Genomic DNA, 19666 nt, shown 5'->3' on the forward strand with positions numbered 1-19666 from the left:
ACGGAGAAAACATTTAAGGGAATCACGCCAAAATGAAAGCTCAGGTATCCGAGAATATTGAAGAATTGAAGTCCAGTATTCGTTAGTCAGTCCCCGGCGTCTTATCGTGTGGTTCACGAAGATTCTCCTTCCGGAAACACACACGCGCAAGGCCGTCCTGGATGGCAGCGCTCACCAATTCTCATTCGGCAGGCGCGAATGCCTGGGAGGCATATTCTCTTCGTCAAAGCCCTACTGTAGGGTCTGCGCGGCATCATCTCACAGTACGTCTTCCTTGACCAATTGAAGGCACTTCATCATAACAACACTTCTTCACTGGCCGACTGAACCCACTCCTCATTAAACAAACTTCTTTCTTCACCGACCGACCGAGCGACCACCTCATTCCCCTTGGTCGCCGCGCCCTTAAAAAGTTGAGTCCGGGTTCTAGATGCTTCGACATGACCCATCTGTGCATGAGTCATGTCGGCCTGGGAAGGAGCAAGCTCCTTCCCTCAGGCTCGTGTCGCTGTGGCAGACGCGTCAGTAGTAGCGACCTCGCTCGACATAAGATTGTGTCTCCATTTCGCGATTGTTCCTGCCTTTGCACGAGCGCTGGAATCGAAGCGCGCTGGCTGTTACCGTGGCGTCTTCTCCGGAGGGCGGTGAGAAGGCGCGCCTCGGCGTCTTGTGATAATTGTCTTTTTATTGCGATAGCAATGAAAAGACGAAGCCGTCTGGGCTGGTTTCTGCAGTAGCAGTCAGCATAACCCTCTTTCGTATAAAGTCCAGATCTATAACATCGCCCCGCGCATCGTATCTTCTACCTGTGAGTGAAAGCGCGCTCGCGCTGGCTCCGACCGCTGCTGAAGCAGAGATGAAACGAACTGACCCATGTCCGTCGCACAGATGGCACTTGTGATAACATTCCCCCGCGTGTGAGGCTGCTCAAGGCTGCTGCCGATTGCTGCTCAAGCAGAGAAGAAACGTCCCGCCCGTCTTGAAGGAGCATCAGGGGACGTCGGGGGAGAACAGGAGGCTGTGTTTGTTGCTCAAGCAGCAACTGTGAACATTGATCATAAGGACGCGGTCGCGATCGCTGGCCCACGCGTTATCTCGGCAGGCATCAGCGAACGGCTCGTATACCCTTCTAAGTGCTGTGCTAGCAGCGCGAAGAGACTGCGTGAGAATCGCTTCTATGCCTCGAGCGCCACCTGAAAACCGACGCTACTGGACGTCCTCCGCATGGGCTCCAGTTTTCCACCTGAAATTCGGAAGTCGAGCCTACTCTTAATCCCGGTCGTTGGTTACCCTTCAAGCATCAAGTCTGGACCATTTTGAGCCCACTCCGACACCTGTGAGTGCGACATTCATCATGTTTAGCCGGCTTCAACCTTCAGAATGGCAGCGGCCAGAGACGCACATAGTGTTCCTTAAGCGGACGCGCGTCTCTACCACCCGCCAGCCGTCGGGGTTCGACGGTGGCTGTGACTGAGAACAGTAGCATTTCTTATCCGATGTTCACAGATCAGAGAGGCTCTTGTTTGTGCATTATTTAACGTGCCTCTTCGCACACGCCAACGGCACCCACATTTTCTCCATGGAAAGCGCAACCGATGTGCCACAGAAAGTTACGGAGGATGCTGTCAACATGACTGCAGCCGCAGCTATGGCCATGAATCCACCTGCGCCTACCAATGATGACGAAACATCCCCTTCCAACTCTGCTTGGGTGCTGGCGCAGAAGAAACGATGCACGCAAGACGACCTGTCGGAAGGCACTAAGACAAGTGAACTTCAAGACAAGACCACTCAACGCAGGCCAACGACATCGCGGCCACCACCCCTGTCTATCTACGACTACAATTCCATCCTGCGCCCACTGGTGGGGCTAGGCTTGGACCCGTGGGGTCCTAGGCTTGGACCACACGCTGACGCGGGCTATTGGAGTAGCCGCAAGCCTACCCCCTGCCGAAGTCCACCGCCTTGTTTTCCGATTGCGCCCTGAACATAACCTCGCTTTTGTTAGCACGCCAGATGTGCACATCGCCCTGAACCTCTACAGTGTCCAACACCCGCGCCTAGGCCAGCACACGTATCCTGTGTCAAGGTTACATTGCCGCTCCGGAAGATTCGTGTAAGGGCGTTATATATGGCTTCGACCCGGGAACGAGCCCCTCCGAACTTATGGATCATCTCATCACGCTTGGCCGACACCGTTCTACAGGCACGAATGATGGGCAAAACGAGCACGGCCCTCATTACCTTCGAATGACTGCAGGTTCCCCATTACATACGTTATTACGGAGCTGCGCACCGATGCTATGTAGTACATCTCCCCCGCAAGCAAGTTTGCTCAGTTTGCCTCTGGTTGGGACATCGTTCTGACAACTTCCCTGCACCTAACTTCGTCACATACAAGACATGCGGCATGTATAACCCGACACAAGGGCACCTGTGCACGCCGAAGTGCCGTTCATATGGGGGTGATCACCCCACCACAAACACGGGTTTGTTCCTTGTTCAAGGGAGGCCGCGTCCGGCCCCTCTTGAACAAGGAACATGTTCGTAAGGCACTTTAACAAGAACTGCAACAACGAGATGTCGAACATCACCCCACTGCCTCGTCATCATCTCAGCGCGATTTGTAAGCAGCAGGTCCTACTCCGGGTAGTACATCCAGAACCCGGTAACAGTCCAGACGGAGGTCGCGGAGCAAGGCCCGTTCTCGTACCCACTACAAGATGGGGTCTCAAACGCCGCTTATAAAGCGGGCGACCCACTTCGGAAGTCACCGGATCACTGGTGACGAACCAGCCTTCCCTCCCATTAATAGACTGCAACCAGCCAAACAAGAAAGAAGGAGCCGAGCAACGCCCGGCGGAACCTCGGGAGAAAAGCTGGGTAAAGGGGCGTTTTCTGCTCTCACCTTCCTCGGCTAACTCTTTCCAAGCGTTAGCTTGTGTTCCACAGACGACACAGAATTCCGATAAGAATGCGCTTCACCAGCTCCGCGCGGAAACTGCGTGCTCCGAAAGATCGACGTCGACGCCAGATAGAGGCCGCGTGCGCTACTATCTGGCAAGAGTTACGCGATATGCTCAATCACACGGTGTCTACGCTCAAGGACACAGTCAACGACACAGTAGCGATGCTCGACACCTTAATCACTAGCTCTGTCTCCGCTCTATTCACCTATATACAGCACCAAATTGAGGGAAAGATGCCACAAATGGGCCAGGATTTCGTCCTTGCATTGACATTGGCTCCGACCACAAAGCGCTCCCACCCATACATAGGCCCTGCCCCTCTAAGCAGTGAAGATGGGGACGCTTAACGCAGACCATCTTGTGGTCTGGCAAAGGAACTGCAGGAGGTTCGCCGCATGCGGGGCCCCCTGCAGCAGTACATATTCGTGGTGGGAATCGTTGCGCATTCAATTGGACGAACACAGGAAGGAAGGACAGAGTAAACGGAAAGAGCGCAAACTATCAACTGGCTTTATTAATTTGGTCGCTGCAAATATATGCACTTTTTATCACACGTCTCAAATAAAACGAAAGAAGAGGAGAAGAAGAGAGGAGGAAACATGTCAAGGATACCTCACGTCAAAAGCTAAAGCTGCGCATAAAATTGCTTTCTGCGCTGTACAGAGCAACAGAAGTGTCACTCACGCAGTTGTCGCCTAATTCCTTAATATAAAAAGCTTCTAACAGCTCACGACCCACTCTCTCCTTGCTCCTTTCTAGATTTTTACCTTTTTGAAGTCCGGCTCACACCCCATGCATGAGCTGCATTGCGCGGGCAAGTTCGCTCCTTCTCGTAATCGACGCAGCATGTTCCCCAACGCGCTCATTCACGCAGCGCCCTGTTTGGCCCACGTAAGAACGTCCGCACGTGAGAGGAATTTGGTACACCACTCCTGTGGCACATTTCAAGAACGTTTCGACATGCTTTTTACCGCAGCCGCTTCGCCGTTGTCCGTTCCCGCCAATCCTTGGGCGTAAGCCGGCGAGCTTTTTTGGCGCAGAAAAAACCACTTGGACGCCATGCCTGTCTGCCACTTTTTTTCAAGTGATGCGCAACTTTGTGCATATATGGCACGACTGTGATATTCCTCCCACGCAGGCACTCTGTGTTGCTGCCAAGATATTCTTTTTTTATCTTTTTGAGAAGATTCTCAGCCACAGCCGTGATGATCGCGGTGGGGATGCCTGCTGAAAGCAGCCTATTGATTTGATTATGGAAGCTCTCATGCATGGCATGCGGGCATGACTTGGTAAGAGCTGATTCCAGGCAGGAGTTTGCAATTGCCCTCTTGACTATCTTGGAATGCGCAGATTCAAAGGCAAGAGCTCTTTCTGCGCCCTTGGTGCATATCGCCAGCAGATGTGATGTGCACTAAAATTCAAGTTAATATCTAAAAACTGCAGTGATCCGTTAGACGGGACTTCATGCGTGAACACTAAACCTTTACCACATTTTCTAAAGTTGGTTAAAATTCTGCTCACTGAATCAGCGTGGGTCATGGTTATTTGCTCTGAGATAACAATTAAAAAATCATCTACATATCGGAAGGCCTTAAGGACCCCTTGATCAGCAAGCTCACGACTAAGGGAGCGGTCCACGGCGGCTAAAAATATATTACACAGGACCGGGGCAACACATGATCCTATACATATGCCCTGCCGCTGAATGTAAAAGTCATGGTTAAAGGATATAAATGTGGCTTGTAAATAAAATTCTAACATGGACATGAAACTGTCGACCGTCACTCCGGTAGAATTTTGAAAGCTTATCACGCCATTTTCCTCGATGCACTCCCTGACTGCCACGAACAATTGATCATGAGGTACTGAATAAAACAAATCTTCTATATCCACAGAAAAAGCATAGCCTACATGTTCACTGGACTTGAAAAAATTAACAACGTCCCCAGAGTTTCTTGTGGCGAAAGGATCTTCAACGTGTAGGACACTCAAATGCTTCTGCAGATATCGGCTGATTAGGGACTGCCACGTGCCCTTTTCACTAACGATCGTTCGAAACGGCACAGCGTCCTTATGAGTTTTTGCACTGAAGAAAACCGAAAGCGTTTTCGTCCTACAGCTAGTTATTGAACTAGCAAGCTTAGTCAACTCAAGATTCTTGCACATAGCTGCAGCTCGGCTCTTGATCCTTATGGCACTAGGCTTTACGCGCACGAAGTTCTTAGCGACTGCTTGTCCCGCCTTGATGTTGAATTCCTCTTCTCTTAAAACGACGAAACCTCCAGTCTTGTCTGCCTGAAGTAGCTGTAGATAATTTTTCTTGAAGAACGAAACGACGCTTTTTGTGGCGTCTTTCGCACACTTGGTGGCCTTCGTGTTCACCGTTTTCTTGAGGGCTTCTACTCCTTCAAGAAGGCATCTTTCCTGAGCCTATTGGTCCGCTTTGTTCGAAACATTCCGGTTAAGCGCTAAGAGATCGTGAGCTGAAACCACAGGTTCGTAACTGTACTTCGGGCCCTTATTTATTATGCAGGCAACTTCTTCGGGTAGCACAACACCTCCGAGGGCTACAAGGCCTCTTGGACGACTCATCTTGCTCTCCGATCTAGAGCTGATAAGCACTTCATTGAGGCACCGGCCCCAACAAAACTCCGTCAGCTGAGCAGCAAGCCTTCTCGCGCAGCGCACTTTGACATCTGCAAGCCAAGCCGGTTCTGACGCAAAGCAAAGCATACGTAACAGATCTTGCATTCTGCGCACCTGGCGCCATAGTTCCGCCCTTAGGTATCTGCAAATACGCCTTAAGAGGCCCACATACGGTTTGAGGTAGCCAAACTCGCCCAGCAAGAAGTTCTTCTAAAAAAGCAGTACATATCTATGACCTCTATGGCTCCCGACGTGATACTACTTCAGGAGCCAACTGCACTCCTTCCCTTGCAGGATTCGAAGCTCACGGCAGTGATTCGGGTCTAGTAGGGCCACTTGTGTCTAACCGCTTAACGGTACGCCTACATTCAGTAGCCACTGACATCCCCCATCAGATATAGAAGTAATCAGACACACCAAGCGCTGTTCGTTCTTAATCATTACAGTTCCCCTCGTTCCCGTACACACAACTTTCATTATCTTTTTACAGAATTTAGCAACCCCGGGGATAAGTTGTTGATCTGCGGAGACTTCAACCCTGCGCACTCGGTATGGGGATATCCTAAGAGCACTGGAAAAGGAACGAAATTGTGGGACAACTTGTGTAATATGCGCTCACCTTACTCTCTGACCCCGCACAACCCACCCGTGTCTGAACCATCGTCTCGCAAGATACGTGTCGTTATCTCACGATGATCCGCAGTACTGGCGCGGTAACATCTAGTGGGCCCTAAGAAGAGACTCTTGGTAGTGACCATTACATCATCGCAACCACCCTTGTTATCGCCAGGTTGTGCCCTCCTGAGAGTAGAATTCGTATAACGGATTGAGTAAATTTCGAGAACTTCTGCTCGAAGTCCAGAAATGGATGGCTACGACGACTGACTCGCGGCCCTTACGGCTTATCTCGTGGTCACCAAACGGTCGACCACCGCTAGGCCTATAAATCCCGACATCGACCCGCACCTGCTCCACTTGTCGGACACCAGACGAGCACTGGCCAAGCGTTGGAAGCAGCAGCGCCTGAATCGCAGACTGAAACTTCGGATTGCGCGTATCACACGCCAGAAGCCCAGGAATACGCTAAGACTCTCATGAGTCTTAACTGAAGGAGATTTTGTAACAGTCTGTCAGGTGCCCTCAGTACTGCTAAGACATGGGACATTCTCCGAGCACTTATAGACTCCTATGCACCAAGACGCAGACACAAAGGCTCGTTGCACGTCCTTCCTGCGGAAGGACGTGCAACGGGATTCTGCAGTAACTGCAACCGACCGACTTCTGCAGGAACTGCAAGCTCGCTATATTGCTTCTGGAGCGAGCTCCTAGTACCACCCCTAGCCGTACGCCACAGATACGGCCAACGCTCTAGATGCCGAAATTACGATTCAAGAAGTCGGCTCCGTATTAGAGGATATCCACAAGAATTTAGTGACGGATACGGACCACATCCGACACACGACACTTCGAAACCTGAAAGACGCAAATCTTACGCCCCTGGAGAACACGTTTAACGAGCACTGGCGGAACAGCACGCTGCCCCCGGCATGGCGACATGTGGATATTTCCCTCATCCGAAAACCGGGAAAGCTCATCTCCTTCGCAAATCTGAGACCGGTCTCACATCATGTACAAGCAAGCTCATGGAATACATTGTCCTGCGAGGCTTGCAGCCCTTTCTGGAAGGCAAGTCTTTTTTCTCGCATACGCAGTTCGGTTTTCGCCGGCGGTTATGAACGCAGGACGTGTTACTTCAGTTGAAAAAACAGGTATTCAGTCCGTCTCGGGGGGGGGGGGGGGGGGAGGGGCGTCAAACGCGCGCTTTGCTTGCGCTGGACCTTAATTCGGCCTCCGGAAATGTGGAGCATGATCTCATTCTCAGCAACCTCGCCGAATCACGCTGTGCCGTTCGAGTTTATAGCTACGTGCGAGCCTTTTCGCGACCGTACCACAACAATTCGTATAGGCCCTCATCGCTCCAGTATCATCCACCTACCAGGCAGAGGCACCCCTCAAGGAACTCTGCAGCGATTCCTCGTTTCTTCAATGACCATACCCTCCACGGTCACCGCAGCAGAAAAGATTAGAGTCGCTGGCGCTTCCCACTGGACCCTCGCTGAGGAGTTTTCCTCGCTGGACCCGAATGGGCAGTGGCTGTCGTTGCTTCCAAACACTTACTTCGTAGCATTTACTTCGATGCTTCGTAACACATACATTGATGGACTTCTGCAATGTAGCCTTGCCATTCTGCAGCGGCCATCTCCTGCCTGTCTAGGCCATTGAAGGGGTCGTCTTGGGCTAGAATTGCCGCTGAGATGCTACTAATTCAGGACACCACCTGGACATACATTATAAGTACGCCTTAGAAGATTTATTCCTTAAGTCGAATAAAATCACTAAATAATATGAGATTCGGACAGGCTGTCGGTGAAATTCGGCCTGCTCGTCCCTAATAGGAACCACGGACCCTGAGTCGAACCCACGACTTCACGGTCCGCGACAACCGATGCCGGGCACGCTATCCACTATAGGGCTGACGCGCTGGAGTTTTGAGTACTGTGGCGGAGCCTGGTGGCGTGCGCCGAAGTTGCTTGGGTAGTCAAAAATGGACGCCGACCGGCGAGTTACGCAGTTCTCAGTTGCTTTAAGCGTTTTACTTAATTTTGCGCCTAGTTTTCAGGCTCAAAAAGTGCTTAAAACGTACGCAGGAACTTGTCCGCTATGCCTGCAGAGTCTGACATGTTTGACGAGCGATCGCTGCTTCAACAAACCGTGCCGAAAGCAGGTGGTCTGGGCGACGGCTGTGAGCAGCGCGCGGTCCCGAAGCGCGATCGCCGCCGTTATTGTTGCGTGGTTAATTGCCTCGAACATGGGGGTAAGGATCCTAATGTGCGGTTTTACTGGTTCCCCTGAAAGCCGTACGAAGTGGAGCGACGGAACCGCTTTATACGTGCCGTCCGACGCGTGAAGTGAGTACGCGAGCAAAACGTGGTTTGCAACGTAACGTGCTGATTACTTTTCGTACGCGAGTGGACGCGTTTATATATGTAAATATTCCCTGTGTGCAGTCCAGACGGCACGCCGTGGCTGCCGACGGCGATCACGAGGATATGCAGCCGGCATTTCGTGCGAAACGAGAAAAACGATGCCATGAGTCACCCTGCGTATGTGCCTACGATTTTTCCGGCAGCTTACAGCCGGCTGCTTCCAGCGGCCGGCTGTAAACATTGCGCGCCGTCGCTTCTCGACCGCCACCGCACGCTGACAGAATTTGACGAATTCCCTAGAAGCAAATGTTGAAAATTACGACCGTGCATGGGGAAAAAGTGTGTTTGCGACTTAATGCGGCAGAAAACGGCACACGACGCGAATGCGCTCATTCGGGCCGCCGACGGCTAGCCTTCGTCACTGGACCTTTCTTGATTCCGTTTCGTCGTGTAATGGAAATCGTGTCGGCTCTCTTAACAGCAATCTTTTCGTTTATGCACTGTCGTTAATCGCGCGAGCATGCCTCGTAAAACTTAACTCGAGTTCAACGTCGTATGAGATTCGCTGCACTTGCGAGTTGCAGCGCGCTTAATGGTTCCTTCAATATCCTACACGTCGTAAACGTACTTGACGTTGACGAGCTTCTTGCGTTTACGCAGATTGCTTGGCCTGAAGAACTCAGCCACGCCAGAAACTGGACGAGATCCAAAGCGCAGCACAACCGACAGCGGCGGCTCCATTGCGCATCTGAGCTTAGGGCTGCATGCGGCCGCCAGTCTGACTACTCGAAACCAAAGAACTTGTCGTAGGGGGCGCTTTTTAGCACCGTTTTCGCAGCGCCGCCTGGGCAGCCAGTCAGGCCTATGCGATGGTCACATACGTTGGAGGCTTTACGAATACGCCATTTGTATCTCACACTTTCCTCTCACAGTGCTCTTCGTCAGCGGGGTGGTGTCGGCATCTGGACGCGGTACAGTGAAGTAATGCATCATGACCGTGGCCTCCGCGATTACTTCCTTCAACTCATCTTTGGTACGCGTCCGTCCTATTAGGCCCGTTTCCAATCGAATATGTGCAATTTTGTCAACGTCTTTACACACCGCAAGGTGGCAACCTTATCCCAAGCCTTGGCTACGCTAGCCACCATACCTCGGCCTCACTCCTAGCATTTGTTCATATTCAAAATAGCTCTGCGATGCGTGCATGCCTCGCCTGGCTGTAACACCGCGTTCCGCACATACGCTCGCCCCGAGAAAAATCGTGGCCGAGCTAGAAGGAGCCACGACGCGCGTTGCGTTTCTATCTAGTCCGGCCGTGACGTGCAGTAACTCTTTAACGTGCCACGGGTTGGCGACCTTAGCCCACATTCTGCGTCCAAACAGCGACGCTCCTGTGGCTGTGACACGGCTTTCTTTGATTACGCTCTCACCGTTAACTACTACAGCTACCACAAAGGTTGGTTTAATCATTGTTTAGGGCGTTAGTCATTCGGATGGAGATGCGCCACCAAGCGTCAACGTGGGTGCATCCACGTTTAACGGGGCTGTAGATGCCAAACACCACTAGACATTGTGCAAGCTCTGTTATATCAATTTACAGTAAACATTCAACTATTTCTGTAACCATGCATTTTACTTTCGTGTTATAACGATTCCTATGGCGATTTATCAATCATGTTTTTTTTTCTTTGCCACCTGATAGTGTGCATCTTTTCGGCGTCATTATCGGGATGAAAATACGCCACTACAGTCGCGGTGAACCCCGGCATATAACACTGCCGTGTTAAAAATATATTGACAACACAAGGCCCGTTTTCATCTGCATTTGCCTTACACTGAGCCAACAACCACATTGATAGGAATGACCAGTGCCATGTTACACACCATGGGATTGTACAAGCGCACCCAGGCTAAGAACTGCAACTTTTACCACCGCAAGGAAACAGAAGGTTGCACAATAACCAGAGGCGGGGAACTGGAAGTATACGAAATATATTACTGTAACGTCATTGTAAGAAATATTGTAACGGCATTGCCAATTCCCTTCCAGACCGCAAATAAGCCACGCTTTCTACAATAACTTCTGTGTCGTGAAAAGACTCGGCGTGAGTATAGGCGGGCACCCAGGCAGCAGATGATAAGGGTACGGTACATGAGCTTGCTGCAATCACAAGATGCAAAAATGATGAGCATTTCCGAAATTCAGGTCGTTTAGCACAACTTCTATTCGTACCCGCGGCCGCGAAGCTTGGCGCACATATCGTTGCTGCTAGAATGCCGGATTGCAACAAAATTTTGTAGCTAAACTTCTCATCGTGCCGTAGTTGTGATCGAGCATGGAACGTACTTTGACAACAGTTTTGTAAAAGACCTGGTGCAATGGGGAATACGACAGCGAAAGGCAACCTTTGTTGGAGGCTGCAGGAATGTCTGGAGACGGCGTTGAAGCGGTAGAAGTCAGTTGTATGGTGCAATCAGTTCCGCTAAACTGCAAACTAACCCAGAAAGCTGCACACCAGACACATCCTAATATAACTGGCGCACACATCTTAGGGACGACAAGGAACCGCTGTCTGGCTGTCTTCGCAAGCGCACACTCATTCAGCCATATTTCTCCGAGGGTAGGGAGAGCGGATCCATCAGCCAATATGAGGTGAGGTCGACCGACTTGCACAGGTTTTAGAGAAAACCTCCCCGACAAAAACTCAATGTGAGGAAACTGAAAGCAGCCCCTGCGTCAACAAGCGCTTCAACGAGCTGCGGTGGATCTCTAAGCTTTATTAACAGTGTTGGCATCTTCGTTAAGGGGCGAAGTGAAAGAAAAGGGGCTTCAGCCATCATGCGGTGCCCTGCCCTTGGTGGCCCGCATTGCAGTTCCCCGAGGGAAACTTCACACGAGTAGCCGAGTCTGTCAGCGACACGGACATACGAGGGTAGTTCAGAGCAAAGTGTCCAACGTCGTTGCAGTACTAGCACCGGAGCATCGGTGAAGGGTCGTCATAACGTGCAGGTGCAGGACGTTGGGTCACTGACGGCGCGTTCGTGAAGACTGGCCTCCAGTACTGATGGCCAGACGCTTGCGAGCTTTCTTTCAATTACATTTTGCGAAACATTGCAGACACGAGTTTGCCGTACATTCAGACACACTTGTTATTCAAAGTAGCGACTTCGGCCACGTGCATTACCTTTTATATTTTCTTTCATCATATTTTGAAAATGAATTCCTGAAATACGAGGTTCAAATGAAGAGCGTGTATGCCTGACAAGTTCTTCTTTTTTTTTATTTCGCCGAAGACAACGCCTCGCCTTTATCGATATGGGCGGAACAAAATGCCATTGCTCTTCTGGAGAGCCATATTTTCCCATGGCAGCTTGCCCTTGCCCCTCCGGAAACGCGGCATCTGTTCTAGCAACGGTTCTAGCGTCTAGATCGGCAACGCTTTCCGGCGTCGGGCCATCCGTGTTTGGCTGGGGCGCCTCGCATGCGTCTATCAAAGCAGGCCGATCATAGTCCAGCTGCCTAGCAAGTTCTCCTGCTAGGCAGCGGGCAAACCTCCCCCTGTTCAAAACCAGTTCGAATTTTCCTGAGAAGCATTTCTGATTTATTCGAAAATAAGTAGGAGTACTCTGGTGGGAGCCTGGCCGAAAACGCAGCTTCCGTACTGAACGCTCCAAAGAGCCCATCGATACGGACACGTGCGAGAGGCAGACAAACGCTGTGCTCCTGCACCACCTGCCGTATCCATACACACTCGCCAGTGAAGTCCTTGGCGCTGACATAAGATGGATGAACGACATCCATGATGGCTGCGGAATCTCTAAGAACCCTGCAGCGCTTTCCTTTCACCATACACTCTTTCATGAACGCCTTAAGTAGCTCTGAGTTCTCATTGTCGGCGCTGACATACGAGAATACAAGACACGGATTTCGGCAACCTGAGGCAGGGTGCCCCGGTTGAAGGCACTTATAGCATGTTATCGGCTTCTGCGATTCAAACTGATTGTTTTCTTCTTTAAAAGTAGCTTTAGGTAACGTCTGCTCAATTTCCTTCTCGGGATCTGCGTCTTCCGCGTTACCGTGGCGTCTGAAAAGCTTTGGGGATCCATTCTCCACGTCTTGCTTCGGAAACGCGGAAACTTTGCTGCGATACATGGCGCGACGCGTATTCCTCCGCGAGCTCAGCCGCTTTTTTAATTGTAGTCACGTCGGGCCTGTCCAGGATCCATAAACGCATTCGGTCAGGAATCGTGTTGTAAAACTGCTCTAAGCACAGACACTCGACAAACTTCGCCGTGTATCCCTAAACTTCCGCGCTTCTTAGCCATTCAATGAAGTTGAGCTTTAGGTTGTATCCGAACTCAACGTAGGACTCGTTTTTCAACATAATGGCTTTTCGAAAGCGCTGCCGAAACGGTTCTGAAGACAGGCGGTACCGCTTAAGAAGACTGGATTTTACGATGTCGTGGTCCTCATACTGCCCTGAGTTAGGTATCCCCACAGCGTCCGCTACCTGACATGGCAAAACGATTAACAGGCGCTGTGGACATGACGCCTTGGGGAACTTCATTATTTCGCAAGTCCGTACAAAGTTCACGAGAAACATTTCAATGCCCTCTCCTACTTGGAAAACCTGCATTAAATCCTTCATACAAAAATTTTCTCGTGCCTCTGCGATTGGCAGACGCGCTTCAACGCTAGCCGCCTTCGCATTCTGCAATTCCAGCTCTTAGCACTTTAATTCAAGCTCAAGCAATAGTGTCTCTTTTTTGTCAGTACGCCTTTTTTCTTCGTTTGCCTGAAGCTCTTTGTCATCAGCCCGGCTCTTTTCTTCGCTTGACTGGCGCTCTTTGACAATTTCCCAACATTCCAGATGCTCGCTGTCATTTGCTTCCATGGCAAGTAAAGCCTTATTGGTTTCCGGCTTCCGCATGGCGTTCCCCGCTTCCACTCCCAATTCTGCGCATACCAACAACAATTCAGGCTTGCCTAGAGAATTGAGATCCATGGCCAGCTCAGACACTGAACCGTACTCCCTGTCTTTTCTTTATAAGGAATCGCGAAGTGCGATGACGCAAAGGGCTCAGTGCTAATAAAGACAACCTGCCAGTTTCAAGTTTCAGAGGTATTCTTAACAGCCTGGCAAATCTGAAACGGTGAATGGTCTGACACTCACGTAGCTGCAGTGAAAGGCTTCGTTGGAAGATCTACGGTTCGGCTGGCACAAGTTGCAAGAACCACTGCAATCCCACCTCTGCCATCCAGCTGTTACAAGAGGCACCAGTGTCTCATGGGTAGCATGACACGAGGGCCAAAGGACTGGGTTGGCAAGATCCCAGCAGTGGCAAGGCAAAAGGTAGCCAACGAAAAAAACGTTGAATACGTGACGATGACAAAGCGCAAACAAAACGTGTGGACGAAAGAAGCTCCCAACGCTAGATGCGCGGGCCTTTTATGAGCACTGAGACGCTAAGAGGAAGAGGGCGCAGCTCCACTGTTCGGACGCGTCGGGCGTCTCCGAGGAACGCGTCCAGTGCTTCTGAGAGGGACGCCAGCAAGGAAGAAAACACAGCACAGGGGGTCGCGCGTTCTCCACGTTACTGCAGCTCGATTCTGAGGCACTTTCTCAGGTATTCGTGCTCGGAGTCCAGCCTGTGGGAGCCTTTATGGCGGTGGGTCGCAGCGCATTCATAACAGCTCCAAAAACTCGAGATTGAGTTAAGGTTGGGACATTTTGTTCGACTGATGTAAAAGTGTAGCTTACGGCCAGAGTGTGTCTTGATGACAAAGAGTCGTGCAGCAGTCTTCGAAGACTCCATCTGCAGCAGAGGTTTGTTGTGCAAGCGTGGTCTCATGAGATAGCAGGCGAATAGCAGACAGTCTCGAAATCTTGCATGAGGGCTCTTCTGTTAGCCTCAACTTGTGAGGCAAGTGCCTGTAGGCAAACTGATAACGGTAGACTCGTTCCAGTGTTTGACGGTCGAGGTTGACTTGGCGCGCCCTGGACAGCATACTCCTACAGAAGAGGCCGATGCGGCGCTTGTGGCGGTGTGTTTGTCAAGGCTGGGGTCACCGTGGCCTCTACCAACCTGTCCTTCGTACTCGGGACAGCAGGCTCCAGGACTGTCGTCGACGTGTTATCCTCAACAAGGTGTATCTCTTGCCGTTGTCGCGGCAGCCTGTGTCCGTGTAAACATGGGTTGCGGTTGTCACCGCTGCTACCAAGTGTAACGTACAAGAGCACGTCCCCTGAATAACTCAGACTAAACAATCGAACACAGGTCCATCCTTCTTGTTCTCTTTCTCTAGCCTCTCTTTCACGGGCCAGTCACTTCGTCGCTCTGTTCCATGCGCGAATCTTCATCCACTACAATATTAATCAGACTACATAGCCAGTTAACAACATGCTTCTCCAGTTGCATTCGCTGCATCACCTGACGAAAACAAGATGTAAACGTCGAAGTGCCGTTTGTAGGTGCGGCCACCTCCATACTGGCGCAGTACATGGACGGCCTCATTGTAATCTCGCGGAAACTTGGCAAATTCAGCCTCTGAACAGATGAGTAGTGCCACGAAAATCAAAGGTACCGCCACGTCGGAAATGCATTGGTGAAATTTGAAAGCAATTAAGTACAACTCCCCAAGACATCTCAAAAAACGGGCGAGCTGGAAAACACTGATTAGCTTGGTGTTCGTGAGAAGTTTACTATAATAGTGGCATAGGTTTTTAAAGACGATAGTCTTTCTTGTGATACTCGCACGCAGAAATTTCGGTCTATCTGTCTGTCACACGATTCAGCCACCCGGCCAAAGCTTAAGCACTTGCTTAACGCCCAGCCATATAGAACTGGTAGCTGCATTCCTATTTGTGAACATTGTCGATCAAATACAAATATTGCGCATAGCTGAGGAGGAACATCAACACGTAAGTATAAGGTGGTGTGTTCCTTTACTAGAAAATGCATAGATGCGTGCAATTTCCTAGTGTTTCTTAAGCTACGCTGGAAATGCGACGCTATGCACGAAAAAGCCCTCTGCTGACAATATCGTGCTGCCACCTGGCAGTGGTCCTGCGTTCTGCACAAGCTCATGCTTCTCGACACCACTACCTGATGGCGTCCATATCTCACGCAGCGCCACCTCTATTTCATCAATGTCAGCTAGATTCGGCCGATTCAACATAGAGGAGGTGCTCTCTGAGGTAAGGCGAAACATAAATGACCGCTTGATGGACAAATTGGTACGAGAACAACATCGCGAGTGGCCGTGGACGATACCAGGAATCGTGTAGTACGACCGGTAGAAGACTATCGTCTTTCGACGACATCTGCAGCGAAGTACCCCGATACGCGGCCAATGTTTTTCTTGGCATATCACTTATATGGACACTATCGGAGGAGTTTTGTGTCGCCGCCATGTCTCGAATATGTATATGTATGTAGATATAAATAACAGCCGCAAATAAAATCATTTAGAAGAAAAAATTCCGAAGGGCTCGACCGGGGTTTCGAACCTGCGACCCCTCGCTCCCCAGTCCTCTGCCTTAGATAATTATGCCATTTTTTTCTTTATTGCCTATGTACATACATACAGCAGTGACAAACAAATATATACCAAACAAAGAACACAAAACAAAGAAAAAAAAATGGCCGCGTCTGCGTGCTTCACTGCAAATGTCGTCTAGAGACGATAGAAGAGGCGCTGCGTGAGATATGGACGCCATCTGGCAATACGTCGGGAAACATGAGTGCTGTGTTGCGGGCTGGTAGTCCCGGTGCAGCAGCAGGCGAAGACCGGCGGTGACCAACGCGACCGGCGGGGACACCAGCCAGCCCGAACACGCGGTTTGGCGCGAAGCGCTGAAGCAGATGAAACGTCCGCACTCAACGAGTACTCTCCACACACTCTTTTATTTACACGTCGCCTGGGTAAAACAGGAATGCCAGAGCGACGCCCCATGGCATTCGCACAGTGCAATACAGAACCGAAACAGAAACACAACAATGAGCTCGTGCAGAGGGCACGGAGGAAGGCAGGTTTCAGCGCAGTCGCATTTTCTGCGCAGCTTAAGAAACTAGGGTTTTCAGAATTACGTGTGTATGCATTTTCTATTAAAGGAACACACCACCTAATACTTACCTAGTGATGTTGCGCCTCACATATGCGTAATGTTTGCTTTATGATCGACAACGTACACAAGTATGAACCTAGTCAGCCGTTCAAGATGGCTGGCCCTTGGGCAAGTGGTTCAACTTTGGCCGTGGGGCTGAATCGAGTGACGTGCCGACAAACAGAAAGACAGACCAAAATTTCTCCGTTTAAGTATCCCAAGAAAGACTATCGTCTTTAATAAAAACTCCACAAGTATTAGAGTTTGCAGACTTCTTAAAATTGTTTTATCTGTGGAAGGCCATGCCTCATTAATTTTTCAGGATACTAACGGCAGAATACAAACGCACGCGGCGTTGGCTGAAACGCACGGGACTACACACGTGACAGACGGACAGACAATGAACTTTATTAAGTTAGTCCTGAGGAGCACCGCAGCCGTTCAGGGCGGCAGCGCCGCGGGCCGCTCCCACGTGGGGACGGGGAGGCCAAGCCTCACCGCCGCGTCGTGGGCCCTCTGGACGGCCCTTAACTGGTGTAGTAGATTCGAGCTCCTTAGCTCGGAACACCACTCTTCTTCAGTGAGGCGTTGAGGGCCCCGTAAGGAGGGACACCGCCAGAGCATGTGATCTAAATTGCTTCTCTCACCACAATCGGGACAGTTCGATTCAAGAGCATCCGTGTATGAACTTAAGGTTGCTAGACTAGGATAAGACCTGGTCTGCAGCATTCGAAGCGTGGCAGCCTGAGGCCTAGAGAGTTTCTTGTGCGGAAGAGGAAACGTTCGCCTAGACAGCTGGTAGTGCTTAGAAACCTCGTTGAACGTGAATAAAGGATCTCGAAAGACTTCCCGACCAGACCCAGAGGTACCGCCTCCGTCCAACCCGGCGCGGTGGGTTAGCTCGCGCGCGCGGGTGTGGGCGACCTCGTTGAGGTTAGTCAGAGAGGATAAGTGCGACCCGAGATGAGCCGGAAACCACGTGATGGTGTGTGAAGAAATGACTCTGTCACCTAGGATGCGTGCAACGTGACGATAATAAAATTAAGTGAGACGCGGGCCATGCTGCATCGTTTCCCGCGCTATACTTCCGTCGTATCGCTGGCCACCCACGCTAGTTTTCCATTTCGGGGTTGTAGCGCCACGCCAATCGAGGCCAGTTGGCCAGGGAAAAGAAAAGCGTCCCGTGGACCGTGGTGGCACGAGCTGTTAGGAACGCTTCGGCTCTTGAAGAATTATGCCACAGGAGGAAAGAAACAAGATGTCTATACCAGAATTACAGTACATATGTTACAACGCGACCAGAATCCTGAGGTGAAAGTTACAGCGCAGACACACAAGACACCCACGAAGAAAAGAAACGTACGACACAAGCGCTGACTAACAACCGCTGTATTATTTCATAGGCCAATGCATATATAAGCCCAAGCCAAGCATAACGCACTTGCGCACACAATAGCTCTACACCAAACGTGTAACAAGGGTGGTTGTGTATTAAATACGCAAAGGCATGAAATTATATTTAGATGGAGGCAGGGACAATCAAGTAAAGAAGAAATAATAAGTACAAAGAAGGCGCGTTTGCGCTGTAATTTTAGCCTCAGGAATATGTACCAACTAGAGCCAAATGAAGTTTTGTTTCAGTTGCCAGAATCGATGCCCGCAGGTAACGTGAGCTGAGGCTTCACTTGCCACTGCCAAGCACCTTCTTTTTCGATGCGAAGCAGCTTATGGCGGAGTTCAATCTGGTGGTGTTCGGCGTGACCCCCTTACTGCGCATGCGCAAACCCTCTCCACACACATCCTCTCCACTTTCCCTCTCCTCCTCTCCACTCCAACTGCCCCTCTTCCCTCATTACCCCTAATTTAAAAAAAAAGGCTCGCGTTAGGTCGTGTAGACGCTCAGTCACTGCGCCGGCTGCGCCGGTGTCATGAGTTCCAACGTCAACGTCAGCGCCAGATGTAGTAATACCTTAACGCCTGCCGTGATCGCGGAGCAGCGGGTAGAGCACCGGAACGCTCGACGCGCCGAAGGACAACGTAAATATCGGCAAGCGGACACCGAGCTTCGGGCCAGGGAAGCCCAGCGCAAACGGGAACGTCGGCGGGAAACTGCTACGGATAAAACTCGGGCTCGACATGCAGAAAGACTACATCGCATCACCTCATGGTCCACTTTTGCGAGAGATGGTGTAATTTTTTTCTTCTTTTGAGGTCGCGCGCTCGGCGGTTTTGTTTGCCGCCCGAAGGAAGGCGCTGGAGGGCCTTTGGACAACGCGGGCGAGAAAGTCTGAGAGTGGCTTGCGTTCTGCACATGCGGCCTGGCGGCTCGCAATTTCTTGTGTCCCCAATTTTAAAACTGTCTAGTGTTTCGCCGGAGTTGGGATGTGCGCCTTCGACTTGTACTTTGACATACAGGGCGTGGTAGACCGTGCTCGCACGATTATCTCTTGATGGGGAGTTTTGTACGTCTTTTGGTTTCGCAGCAAAATTTGCGTTGAAGCTATAAACCACACGAAGCACAATGCTCGCTGCAGCGGCCGCGTTTGCGAAAGGAGTGATCTACTGGCTAGAAGAACCAAAGTAGGCGTTAGTTGGAGTAACAACTGTGACATTTCGTGCTCGTCCTATGTATAGCTGTGCGTTCTTTTCGTGTCTCATTCTTTGTGCTTGAGCAGCGCGCTGCAACTGTCCAGCTGTGACAGTTGTTAATTCGCACTCGCCTTGTATGTTTTATTTTCCTGCGCCCTTTGAGCCTGTGCAGCGCGCAACGAGTTTCTAGCTGTTTGCCATTCTTCCTGTGACATTCCAAATTCTTGCTGTCGCATTTACTGCTTCACCCTTGAGGCGAACCTGTGACTTCTACTTATTTTAGATATCCTACTTTACACAAGCAGCTGCTTCCAGGTCTTCTTGCATGTATAATATGAATCGTATGCATCGTACGGGCCCACATATT

The sequence above is a fragment of the Rhipicephalus sanguineus genome, chromosome 5, assembly GCF_013339695.2.
Source record: "Rhipicephalus sanguineus isolate Rsan-2018 chromosome 5, BIME_Rsan_1.4, whole genome shotgun sequence".
Classification (NCBI taxonomy): Eukaryota; Metazoa; Arthropoda; class Arachnida; order Ixodida; family Ixodidae; genus Rhipicephalus; species Rhipicephalus sanguineus.